This window comes from Nycticebus coucang, chromosome X (genome assembly GCF_027406575.1).
Source record: "Nycticebus coucang isolate mNycCou1 chromosome X, mNycCou1.pri, whole genome shotgun sequence".
Taxonomy (NCBI): domain Eukaryota; kingdom Metazoa; phylum Chordata; class Mammalia; order Primates; family Lorisidae; genus Nycticebus; species Nycticebus coucang.
Genome location: NC_069804.1, coordinates 90,722,672 through 90,736,976, shown reverse-complemented (window position 1 = coordinate 90,736,976; position 14,305 = coordinate 90,722,672). Strand labels below are relative to the sequence as shown.

General features: G+C 37.3%; 1 protein-coding gene across 1 annotated transcript in view; it reads right to left on the bottom strand.

Annotated features, from left to right (window-relative positions):
• GPR174 (G protein-coupled receptor 174) overlaps positions 1–14,305 on the bottom strand; it is a 322,211-nt gene that overhangs the window by 47,456 nt on the left and 260,450 nt on the right. The window lies entirely within an intron of this gene.

Here is a 14,305-nt window from a genome sequence, read left to right as displayed (position 1 = left end):
CTTGTTTCTCCATTCTTATGATACTTTACTAAGAAGAATGTGTTCCAACTATATCCAGGTTAATACAAAAGATATAAGTCTCCATCTCTTTTAATGGCTGAATAGTATTTCATGCTATACATATACCACAGCTTGTTGATCCATTCCTGGGTTGGCGAACATTTAAGTTGTTTCCACATTTTGGCAATTGTAAATTGAGCTGCAATAAACAGTCTAGTGCAAATATCTTTATGAGAAAATGATTTTTTTTTCTTCCAGGTAGATGTCTAGTAATGGGATTGCAGGATCAAATGAGAGGTCTAATTTGAGTTCTCTGAGGATTCTCTATACTGGAATTATTTTGCACTCCCACCAAGAGTGTAAAAGTGTTCCATTCTCTCCAAATCCATGCTAGCACCTGTAGCTTTGAGACTTTGTGATGAGGGCTATTCTCACTGGGGTTGGGTGATATCTCTGGGTGGTTTCTATTTGCATTTCTCTGATCATCAGGGATGATGATCATTTTTTCAAATGTTTGTTATCCATTCTTTGGTGTTCATCAGAGAAGGTTCTGTCATTTCTCTTGCCCAGTGGGAAATGGGATTGTTTGCTTGTTTATTGTTGCTTAATTTGAGCTCTCTGTATATTCTAGTCATCAACCTTTTGTCAGATTCAGACCCTGCAAATATCTTTTCCAATTCTAAAGGTTGTCTTTTGACAGAATTCAGCATCCTTTTCTAACAAGAACACTTAGGAATATAGGCATAGGTGACACATTTCTTAAGCCAATTGAAGCCATCTATGACAAACTCACAGCTAACATCAAACTAGATGGAATAAAACTAAAACCTTTTCCACATAGAAAGGATTCCATCCTTGAAATAAGACAAGGATGTCCACTATCACCACTATTATTCACATTGATATGGAAGTTCTAGCCAATGTAATCAGGCAAGAGAAGGATATAAAGGGAATTCCAATGGGTGCAGAGGAGGTCAAACTCTCACTTTTTGCTGATGATATGATCTTATACTTAAAAAAACCCTAAAGATTCAACCACAAAACTCCTGTAAGTGATCAGGAAATACAGCAATGTCTCAGTTTATAAAATCAACCGTAGCCTTTGTATATGCCAATGACAACATAGTTGAGAAGCAAATCAAGGACACAATTCCCTTCACAGTAGCTTCCAAGAAAATGGAATACTTTGGAATATACCTAACAAAAGAGGTGAAGGATCTTTACAAAAAGAATGATGAAACACGAAGAAATAGCAGAAGACATTAACAAATGGAGGAACATACTATCCTCTTGGCTGGGAAGAATCAACATTATCAAAATGTCTATTCTATCCAAAGAAATTTACAGATTTAATGCAATCCCTATGAAAATGCCAACATCATATTTTGAAGAACTGGAATAAACTGTATTTTGTCTTATATGGAACTAGGAAAAATCCCATATAGCCAAAGCCAGAGGTATCACTCTACTAGACTTCTGGCTATTTTGCAATTCCACCATAATCAAAACAGCATGGCATTAGCACAAAAATAGAGACATAAACATATGGAACAGAATAGGAAACCAAGAGATAAAACCACAAGGGACTGCCACCTGATCTTTGATAAACCAAACAAAAGCATATGGTGGGTAAAAGAATCCCTATTCAACAAATAGTGCTAGGAGAACTGGATAAAATATGTAAAAAACTGTATGTAAAGTATGTAAAAGACTGAAACTCAACCCACACCTTTCACCACATACAAAAATTGACTCAAGATGGATAAAACATTTAAATCTAAGACATGAAATGATACAAATCTTAGAAGAAAGTGTGGGAAAAACTCTTGAAGATGTTGGACTGGGGAAAGATTTTATGACAAAGACTTCAGCGGCGATTGCAACAACAATACAAATTAACAAATGGGACTCAATTAAGCCGAAAATCTTCTGCACAGCTAAAGACACAAGTAAAGCAAAAAGCCACGTGCTTTTAAAGATGATCTTCCAAGAAGTCCCTGAGCCCTGAAGCCCCAGAACCCAGTGTTCCATTATATTAGGCATCTAACACCCTCTCACATCTACTCCCATAAGAAGATAAAGAAGAAGCATCTGGAGACAATTGCCAAGATTTAATTAGCACCTCTAGACGAGAGGAAGAGGACTTTTAACAGAAGGCATGAGAGAAATAAATGCATTAGCACAGGTCCAGCATCATGCCAGGATAACCCTGTGTGGAATATTACAAGGAGTACCTGGAGGACTCTCTGCCTCACAATACCTCTTCCACTTTGCCTGAAACACAAGTCCTTTGAAGGTAGGTGTTATCTTCTTCCTGGATTCTTGATTATATAATCTTCATGCTCCTAGAAATATACTTACTTGAAAATTTTGATGTGGATAAAGTGAGAACTATAAAGGTATGAGTAAATGGTGGAAATAGGACATAAAGGAAAACAAAATAGATCCCAGGATGGGAACACTGGACTACCAAAAGTGAACTTTAATGATTTTGTCCTAGGCTAATCACAGTGAGAATGGTTTTGAGAAAATGTGGGAAAATATAAGGGGAAACAGGGTAAATTAATATAAATTTGCATAAGGCCAAATATATCAATAACAAAAACATATTGCTCATACATTGTCATTGTATTCTATACTCTTGAAGATGATGTGGGTAATACTATGTTTGCTTGTTCAAATAATTTAACTACTTGATTTTGGTATGTCTACAGTTTATTGTGATGTTCTCTCTCCTCACACAGCTTTAGCTCCATTTATCAAACATCTATTAAATAACTGATAAATGCAAAGAGTGGATCAAATACTGCTGGGGAGGGAAGAATGAAGAATGAAAAGTGGAATATGGCTGATGGTAAAAGAAAGAGGGCTATTTTCCATGAAGCTTTTTAGAATCTAGTTAATCAGATAAGATATTATGCAATTGCTTCAAATATAATACAACATGCATGTGATAATGTCCTAGGAAAGTCATAACCATAGCTATAAGATTTCAGAGAGGAATTCAAGGATATTGGAGGGCTGGATAGGGGATAAAATATCACTATAGAAGTCAGACAATTCTTTCAGGAGGAGGGTTTGTGCTGGTCTATTAAGAATTTAATACATAAAGATTTTTTTTAATTTTTTTATTAAATCATAACTGTATACAATGATATGATTATGGGGCATCATACACTCACTTCATAAACCATTTGACACAGTTTTATCACAGTGGTTAACATAGCCTTTCCGGCGTTATCTCAGTTACTGTGCCAAAACATTTACATTCTACATTTACCAAGTTTCGCAAATACCCCTGTAAGATGCACCACAGGTGTGATCCCACCGATTCCCCTCCCTCTACCCACCCCCCCCTTTCCCACTTCCCCCTATTGTTAAGTTGTAGCTGGGTTATAGCTTTCATGTGAGAGTCCCAAATTAGTTTCATAGTAGGGCTGTGTACATTGGGTATTTTTTCTTCCATTCTTGGGATACTTTACTAAGAAGAATATGTTCCAGCTCCATCCATGTAAACATGAAAGAGGTAAAGTCTCCATCTTTCTTTAAGGCTGCATAGTATTCCATGGTATACATATACCACAATTTATTAATCCATTCGTGGATCGATGGGCACTTGGGCTTTTTCCATGACTTAGCTATTATGAATTGGGCTGCAATAAACATTCTGGTACAAATATCTTTGTTATGTTGTGATTTTTGGTCTTCTGGGTATATGCCCAGCAGAGGAATTACAGGATTGAATGGCAGATCTATTTTTAGATCTCTGAGTGTTCTCCATATATCTTTCCAAAAGGAATGTATTAATTTGCATTCCCACCAGCAGTGCAGAAGTGTTCCCTTTTCTCCGCATCCACGCCAACATCTCTGGTCTTGAGATTTTGTGATATAGGCTACTCTCATTGGAGTTAGATGATATCTCAAAGTAGTTTTGATTTGCATTTCTCTGATGATTAAAGATGATGAGCATTTTTTCATATGTCTGAAGGCCGTGCGCCTGTCTTCTTCAGAGAAGTTTCTCTTCAAATCCCTTGCCCAGCCTGCGATGGGATCCCTTGTTTTTTTCTTGCTGATGCGTTTGAGTTCTCTGTGGATTCTGGTAACTAAACCTTTGTCAGAGTTATACCCTGCAAATATCTTCTCCCATTCTGAGGGCTGTCTGCTTGCTCTGCTTACTGTGTTCTTAGCTGTGCAGAAGCTTTTTAGTTTGATCAAGTCCCAGTAGTGTATTTTTGAAGCTGCTTCAATTGCCCGGGGGGTTCTCCTCATGAAATACTCACCCAGACTAAAGATTTTATAACATAAAGAAAACAAAGATATTATTTGGGTTTCTCAAAAACTCATTAATCTTGCCACTTTGTAAAGGATAACCTATTAGCATCTTCATTCTCTTTCCACCTGCTTTCACAAAACTAAGCTTTGGATATATGCATTAAAGTCCCATTATGTAGAAAACACATCTTTCAAATTTTCTCTGTACTACCTCAGATAGAACTTATAAGAGCTAATCTTTATGTATTTTGAAATAAAACACCTGATCATGAAATTTCCTGAGCTATACTGCAATTATCTTTTTATTTAGGTCAAACAATATTAGCCTGATTAGAAACAAAGAATGTCCCTATAAGAATTTCTTAAATTTAACCCTCAATTTGTTCAATAACAGCATATCAGAACTGAAGGGGATATGAGTGCTTACTTAGTCTAACCTTTCTTTTTTTCTTTTCTTTTTCTTTTTCTTTTTTTTTTTTTTTTTTGAGACAGGGTCTCACTTTGTCACCCTCGGTACAGTGCCGTAGTGTCACAGCTCAGAGCAACCACCAACTTGTGGGCTTAGGTGATTCTCTTGCCTCAGCCTCCCGAGTAGCTGGGACTACAGGCGCCTGCCTCAACACCCGGCTATTTTTTTGTTGCAGTGTGTCCAGGGCTGGGTTCAAACCCACCACCCTCGGTATATGAGGCCAGCACCCTACTCACTGAACCACAGGCACCGCCCATATTTGAGGGTTTTTTCCTACCTTCATCCTCTGAGTAGGTTTGGATTAGAAGAACTTCCCTCTTGAAGAAGAATTTTCCAACATCATATGGAGTACAAAGCATACAGCCCCATGCTCTATTCCTATCACCCATTTTGGGCCACAGCCTCTGCATATTTGGCCACAAAGCTGAGAAATTCCAAGATTGATGCATAACTGCATTTCTCCTACAGCTCCCTTTCTCCACCCTTGCAATTCCTCATAGCCCCTTTCATTCCACTTCAGGATTTACACTTTTGGGATATAAAAGCCCAGTAAATATTTACATATCAGCACCTTCCTCCTTCAACTGTACAGTGAGAATTCTTTCTAAAGCAAAGTATGTAATTTGGGGAACTTACTATAGCTCTACTTTAGAAATGATAAAAGATAGATAAAATTAGTTCTAATATAAGTCTTATTTAGAACTATATATAAAGGGCTAAGTCATGGTGCTATGGGTAATGTTCTCATGTATACCACTTAGCCAATTTCTGAACTTGTATAAATATATGAAATTCTCTCAATATTTTTCCTCATCTGTCAAACAGACAATATCACATGCTCCATTCACCCCATAGAATGAGTATAGCTACTCACCCTAGTTAATAATGTAAATGCAATTTGGGATGTATTGAGTACTATAACATGCATATAGTAAGCGTTCTCAACATGCTTGCCAATGGTGATAATAAAATAGAGTATTGTTGTTAAAAATATTGTAAATAGACTATCTTAACCCTTATTGTGTATGTAGGCTTACACAACCAATTCTGGCTTCCATGAATTGAAAAAGAAAAGAAAGGAATCCAGCACTTTCAGAACTACCAAGGTATGTGCATGTGTATATGTGTGTGTGTGCATGAACACACACACATACACACGTCTGTGCCTTTCTTTGAAGCCTTGATCCCAGTTCAAATGAAGCAAGAAACTATACACATTGTACACGTTAAATAGGAATTTATTGAGTGTGTTGAAATGACAGTCTCCTTTGGTGGGCAAGCTATTGTCAGTAATTAGTATTTCAGCAAAAATGATGGAGTTAAGTCAGAGTAATAATATTGTAATGGGAAGAAGTGAAATGGCTAGAAATATGAGAATTGAGACAAAAGAAATTATATTTCTGTATAATTTTCTCTAAGACTGGATAGAGCAGAGAACCAGGTATAGCAGCCTGAAATTAGGATTGCAGTAACTGCCCGAAATCCCAGGCTTTGTGCACCCAGGATAAAGTAAGAGTTAATGTACATACTTATTTTCCAGCTTGTTGTCTTTTAAGGTTTGTTTTGTTTTGTGTTCAGATAGGGAAGTGGAGTTTAGGAAAAAGACTTTGACTTTATTTTTCTAAAATTTATTTCAGCTTCATGATGGCTTTTTGAGGGAAATGAAATTTCCATCAGGGTAACTATATCCATTAGGATAATATTTGTTTGATTTCTAACAGTGAATTCTCAAGAATTTACAGATAGTGCATTATCATGGAATCTACTTAGTTTCTCTTTATTACCCAGGCATTAAATTTCCCTTTGAGATACTGCATTTAAAATTTCATGGTTTTAAAACTCATATTTAAGACACTTCCTGGGTCTCATATTCTAGCCTGACCTCTTGCATTCTCCCTCAGAGCATTCAGTGTGTTGATTGCTTACAGTTCTCTAATTGTAGGCTCAAAACTCTGGGAAACAGAGTTTTAGTCATAGAAGCTTCTCAAATGGCAATTGGGTCTCTATGTGTGATCAATCTATTGCTAATTTTAAAATTAAAGTGGCAATTGTTCCTGCATTTAAGCTGTCTGCCAAAGTTGAGAATTGTTTAGTAAAGTTCCCTTGCTGTGATTAAAGAAGAGACTTAAGTGAAGGAGGTGATAAGTGGTGTAGACAATGCTTCAAAGAGTTCCACATCAACTATTAATGCAAGGTAAGTTAAAGAGTTTCTTTGTTCAGTTTTGTGGGTTATATCTCAACATAAGTGATTTTATTTATACACAGAACTTTATTTAAAAGGTAACATTTATCCTGTTATCTATTAAGCTAATTTCTTCATATTCTTGGAGTGGGTAGAGGAAGAGACAAGGATAGAAAGCAACAGATCAATACACTGGCCAACTAGTGCTAACAGAAATATCAAAATAGTGTCTGAAATGGAGAAAGACATAACCTTTCTGCCTTTCTAAATCATAACTGTCCATTATCCTTTAAAACTCTTTTCAAATTTTCACTGGGTCAAACAATTTTTGATTCCCTGGGTCTTGTGACTATCATTTACAATATTTTAGTAAGTGAGCTTGTGGATAACCACACAGTTCTTAGCAAACTCATTTAGAGCATGTTTATTAACTAAATGGATTAACAAAACAATGTAGCCTTAGTAGTGAATTAAAAAGAGAGAGAGAAAGGATTCTCATTTTGAGAGGTTATAGGCCCCAATTGTTGATCCCAATGGCTCTGCATGCCAACCTGCATGTTTTAAGATTTGATGTATTTAGCTAGGATTTGCTTTGCCCTCCCTGTTCACTTTACACACTCTATCAAAAGTAGGCTCAAAGCCTCACTTTTAATAGAGAAAGTTAGGGGGCAAGGTCAACGTGTTAGGAAGATATTATGCTATCATCTCAATTTTTAAAGTGAGGAAACAGGACTCAGAAATGTTAAGTGATTTGCCTAACATCACACTGTCAATAAAGATAGAAGCAGCCCACTTGGATGATCTGGATTATCTATTCATGATGTTATGGCTCTTTGGTAAATTTTGTACCCTGTAAATTCCCAAACTTATAGTTTTCTTCATTAAAAGTTAAATATTAATAAGCTATAGTAGTTGATCTTACGTATTCACCTTGATTATACTAGTTACTAGTTACTCTTATAGGGGATTTTTGTTTCAAAACCAAGGAAGTGATGTTATATCCTGTTTTTGCCAGTGGTTTATGAATAGCAACAGAAGTTCACTTCTCAGCGAAGTAATGAGTCTGAAACATAAAACAAGTAAGATAATTGCTTCAGAACTTCTTCCCTATGATTCTACTAGCTCAGTTATTAAAAATGTAGAATACAGGATATCCTGAAGACAAAGATCATGGAATAATGCAAAAGTAAACATTTCAGTGCTTGCCAATATTCAGGAATAGGCTAACATTTGTCCTAACAATAGTGTAATAGCAATGATTATTAATTACCACACTGATAATAGTGCCAGAATATAAATAAATGAGGTCTCTCTGCCTTAAAACATTCATATGGCTGTTATTAATATCCTAGTGTTTGGTTAGAATAATCAATCATGTCTTTATGAATAATTAAACTTTATACCAATACTAATAATACGTTGGATTTTTTTTAACACTTCCTTGCTAGGCATTGGCATATTTTATACTTTATATTCATATGAAAATCCATGAAGTAGATGTTATTTTATCATCCGCATTTTTAAAACAAGAAAGTAGACTCAGAAATATTAACTGATTGGCCTAAGATCACAGCTAATAGCTATAGCAGCAATCTCCTTTATAGATCCTTTGCCCTTAACCATTATGCTATACTCCCAACCCTACATCAAGATCCATGAAGAATTAAAAGAAGCACAAGACAAGAGTCCTGCTCTAATAGCTTTAAGGCTATTTGGTGAGAAATAATTCACATCTAGAAACATTTCCGACAGGATATAGTAAGTGTTCAGTTGTGGGGCTCTAGCTTTAAGCATCTGGATTCTGGGCATTCAAATTAAACTTGATCCATGTGAATGGAATTTAATTTGTTTTAGCTGCATAAAAATGGTGTCTAGGTATAGCAGAGGCAAGGAGGAAAGCCACTAAAATTTACTGCCCACCTACTCTCATAGAGATACACAATTTTTCAATCTACAATAACTTTTGTGAGGGATTATTTTACAAAAGAGAAAATTTGAGTTCAGGGAAGTTAATTCACTAGAAAATCCTATCAGAAAGTTGTGAAGGTCAAATTTGGACCCAGAAGCATTGTATTCCAAACCCCAGGAAAGCAATACCCAAGTATCTTATAGTAGGAAGAGCACAGATGTGGAGCCTCATTGTTCCTAACAGTAAAAGTGAGATAATAATAATATCAACCACCTTGTAGTTAATAAAACATTTGATTACAGAATTGAAATATCATTGCTTATTCAATAAGTTTCCAATCCTTCATATAAAACTGTTACATGAAGTAAATTAAATAATATATGAAGAGTCTATTATATGTTAGGCAATTGATAATTGAAAGTTCTTGTTATTTTTAATAATACAGTGCATTGGAAAATACATTTCCAAAATATTGGAAAATAATTTAAAGTTATGCATTGATTTTGGAGTATTTGTATCTTGATGCCCTTTAAAATATTGAAGTTGAAATTGCTCAAAGAAATCTTATGATTCTTAATTATATCTGTTCAGAGATACTTAAAAATAAAATTTGTGGGAGTTTATGCAGATGAAATTTTCAACATGAAAATAGATAGTCAAGCCTTGATTTAACAATATTAAGCTTTCTTGTAAACTGCTACTATCAATAGTACATATTTTCATTATATACCATTAGTTATTTATAGTAGTATTTATGGCCTTATGCCCTTAGTGCTTTACAATAGACAACATAACTGGTCCTGATACTGTAAACATAGGTAAGACGGGCTTTTCATAACCCTGAAATGACTTCTGGGTGACAGTGAAAGGTAGTATTCCTGATATCCAACTATAGTGTGTTTTGGTCCCAGGGAACAAAATAATTCTCTTTAAGCCCTTTCAATTGGCCTTGTCCCATAAGACATGGCTATGCTACACTGGAGTTAAATGCAAATTACAGAAAAAGTTATGAGTATTTCATAAAATATAAAGTAATCAGGTGTGACATAACCTCAGAAGTAAGTAAACTGAAATATAAAATTAGGCAAACATATCCTTCTTAATTTTCTTTCAACATTTTTCTGATTGTATGAAAGATAATATCTCCAGTTTTACTCTTTTGTAAACCATATTATAAGACTTGATAATTTCCCCTCACGGAGAGAGCAGACTTCAGGCTCAGAGACTTAGACAGGAAGCACATCTGGAAAAAAATTTTTTTTTTTTTATTGTTGGGGATTCATTGAGGGTACAATAAGCCAGGTTACACTGATTGCAATTGTTAGGTAAAGTCCCTCTTGCAATCATGTCTTGCCCCCATAAAGTGTGACACACACCAAGGCCCCACCCCCTCCCTCCGTCCCTCTTTCTGCTTCCCCCCCATAACCTTAATTGTCATTAATTGTTAATTTGAGTGTTTTGTTTTCATTTAATTTATTATTAATATAACCTTTTATTTGTAGTAAATTTTGCTGACTTTTGATTTATGGTACTAATATATAGTTTAAAATTAAATTTAATTAAGAAATAACAAGGAATGAAACAACATAGAGGAAAATAAACTAAATGATAGTACGTGGTAATCAGATGTGGCAAAAAATCAAGAAGATGATGTGAGATGTAAACATGAAAAAATACTTTATCATTCATGACAACAAAGATTTAAAAGAATCAGGAAGATATATTTTTAGAGACCCCTTATATATGGGGCCATAGGAGGTAGGAAAATTCTATAGCTTGCCCTAAAAGGTGGGGTACTTAGGCATGAAATTCTTGGTGGGGGGAGCTAACCAGATCCTTTGTCTCCTTTGTATTAGATGGAGAAGCATGAGTTGTGAAGGGCTGGGTTAGGACTCCCAACATTCCTGACTCCTGTTAAAAGTGGTGATGGGGATGATGGTCTGTCTTCTGAAATTGTTTTTGGCTGGACAGGGTTGTAGTTTTCCTCAATAGAATGAGTATGGTGTTGGTAGGCCTGCCTGAGTTTGGGGTACATTGAGAGAGGGTTTGGGGAGTAGTAGGAATTGGGTTGCAACTAAGGCTGACCCCTTTTTTACCCTGTCTTGAATAAATGAAGACAGGAATTGATGACACAAGGGACAATAGTTAATAACAGGAGGTGCACTGAGGAGGCCAAAGAGAAGTAAGATCCACCATCCCTGCAAGCTGTCAAACCAGGGTCATTTTGAGATCACCAGTGGTTATCTTGTTCCTGAAACTGAGTAATGCCCTCTCAGACAAGACCAGACTTGTTGTAGAAACAGAATGCATCCTGTCGGAAAGTTCAAATGCCCCCTTTCTCTGCTCTGAATGGATTCAAGCCTCTATGATTTTGGATAAGTGCTATTGGTAGGAAGTCCACCTGTTCTTATATGAATTATAATTGAGGCCTTTGGCTAACTCAGTGGACATTAGTCGGGACTGGTGGGTAGCAATCCCTAGGTCAGCAGTCAGTATGGAAACCCTTGCCCCTCTCCCTACTAGGAGAGGGATTAATTGGATGGCATAGTCAGCTCTAAGTAAGGTGTAAAAGGTGACCAGAACTTGTTCATTGTCTAGGAGGAGGTATATATCAGGGGAAAGCAGGACAAGACTGGTGCTGGTCCAGTTTGTTGGGAGGCATAGATAGGTAGAAGTTTCACATAGGAAAAAGACACTGATGCCATCAGGGCAAGTGGAATAATTGAAGGAAAGTAGCAGTTCTTAAATTTCAGCATATTTTTTTCGGGGCCCCTTCAGTATCCTAAATGAAAAAGGTTCCTACTAGAATTAATCCAGTGATAGGTTGTATAGGTGGGATGGGGGTAATAGGGTGTGACTCAGGGAACAGGTGAAACATGGTTTGGTTTAGGTGGTAAGTGAGATTGTCAGTGGATGTAAGGATACAAGATGAAGAGGCTTGAATTTCCCCAGAGATTTTAAAACACAGAAATGAAGACCAGAGGGAAGGACTGTCCTGACAAAAAAGGGATTTCCAGTTTTGGGTGTGGGGACCAGTGAGAGTGGGGGAAGAGCTATAGTAACCTTGCTGAATAAAGCCTGGAATAGTTACATATAGGACGGGATGGAAAGGGATGATGATGAGAGTGACATTACATAATGTTGAGCTGAGAGCTCCTACTGGGCTCTCTTTGGGCTGGTCTCTTTCAAAGTATAGGAGAGCCAAGGAAGGAAGGGAGATTACCTTGCCTATGGGCTCATTGATAGCCCTTTGGAAAAAGTTTAGGGGTTCTAAGTCTTGGATATAATGCCTGAGAAAGTTGTTAACCTATTTCGCTGGGGAATGAATATATTGGGTGATTGAGGAAGAAGAGAAAGCTCTCCCTGTATAAACCCTGTAATTTAAGGAGGCAGGCATAGAAGCTTAAGTTCAAGGCAAGACATGTATAGCTGAATAAGAAGTGGGGAAAATGTGTAAACAGATCTAACAACCAGATGCCAAGGTGGAGTTAGACATTTCGAGTACAGAGTGGATTAAAGTAATGGAAGTGTTGAGATAAGTTGGTAAGGAGGGGCCTTCTAAAACTGGGCAGAATAGAAGAGAAGAGAAGAGTGAGAGGGAGAACAGGAGATATTCAGGTTAAGAAAAAGAAAAGAAAAGGTTTACACTGTTCTCCTATGGGTTATCGTGGAGGAATCCTTGGAGGAATTTATCAAAAAGGAATCCACTGATGGCTTTTCGGAGGTGCTCCAGCAGAAATTGGAGGAGGGAAATTACCTGACTGAACAGGGACTCTGGAGATAGTGAAGAAGGTGAGTCATTGTGGTTTATGGTTCCTCAAGGGTTATTTATCTGGAGTTTGAGAAAGGTTGGGCCTGGTAAATTGGACCTATACTGGACTTTTGCAGTAGGGTAATTTTATTTTTGAGATGTGGAACCAGGTTTGGAGAAACTCAGATTGGCTGCCATAAAGGTGGTAAGAAAGACAGTGTGTGTCCCTTTCTATGATGGGAAGAGCCCCCTTGGGGAACTCAGGTGAGTTTTTAAGATAATCTTGTCTCTGTTTTTAAGTGAGAATATTGGTTCCCCTGGGCCAGGTTTGAACAAAGTGAGGTTAGCATGTTTTGGGAGAAGATTTTATAAAGTGTTAAGAGTTGGGATATAGTCCCCAAACAGTGAGGAAGGCAGTGGCAGATTTCTTAACAGAAAAGGGTGGCCATACATTAGTTCAAAAGGGCTTAGAAGGAAAGCTGTTCTGAGTAGGGCTCTTAAGTGAGTTAGAGCTAGGGGGAGAAGTTGGGACCATGGGAGATGAAGTTCAGCTGTAAGGTTAGTTAGGTATAATTTTAGAAGGTAATTAGCTTTCTCTACCTTTCCAGAGAATTGAGAAAAATGTGAAGATTCCAAGCAATGCCTAGGATATTAGAAACCCCTTAGGAGCAGGCCCATTGTCTGACTATAGGGAGGTGGGCATGTCAAAGTGGGGAATAATTTCTGTTAGTAACATCTGGATCATGTCTCAAGCCTTCTCAGAAGTGAGAGAGAAGGATTCAGTACACTCTTGAAAAGGGGTCTATGAGAGTGAAAAGTATTTTCATCTTCTTTTACTGGGGGAATGTGCATGGAATCTAATTGCCAGTCTTGCCTCAGGAGCTAGCATCTAGCCAGATATAGCTGGGAGAGGAAAGAGGTAAGACCTCCCTGTGGGGATGTGGTGGAACAGAGAGTACAGGAGGAGGAGATACGTTTTAGAAGAGAGTAGAGATTTAGGGCACAGAATAGAGGTTGAAAAAGCTTTTGAGGGGTCTTGGTTGTACATGAAATATATTGTGGAGTTATGTAAGGATTTGTGTGGCTTTGTTTGTGGGCAGGAGTTGTTTTTCTTTTGTGAACCATCCTTATTGTGTAGGGAAGTTTTTTTCTGTGTATATTTGGCTATTTCCTCTGAAGAGTATTGGAACATTATTGACGGGGAAAGTGGGGAGAGATGGTTGGGGGAGACTGAGTGAGGGCAACCTGATGTTCTGTGGAATCAGTGTGATTGTTGCCCTGAGTGAAAGGGTCAGTTGGATGTTGGTGTTCTTTACAGTGAATGATTGAATGTGAATGGGCTGCACGGCTGCCTGGAGGAGTTGGTGTATTTGAGGGCCATTGATTATGGGGGATACCTGTGCAGTGAAAAAACTCTTTCAGCCCAGAGATAAACATGATGGCGTAAGATGTGATAAACATATTTGCAGTTGGTATATATATATGTTGGGTTTTGCCCAGTGAATTGTAAGGCTCAGGTGAGGGCAGTAAGTTCTGCCTTTTGAGAAGAGGTTCTTAGGGAGAGAAGTTTGGCCTTAATAGTAGTGGAGGAAGAGAAGGTGATAGCATAAGCTATCCAACTCTGGCCTTAGTGTAGGAGTGAACTGCCATCAGTGAACCAAGTGTGGAGTGGATCTGGAAAGGGGTTATGTTTTATATTAGGGAAATTTTTGGTTGTGTTGT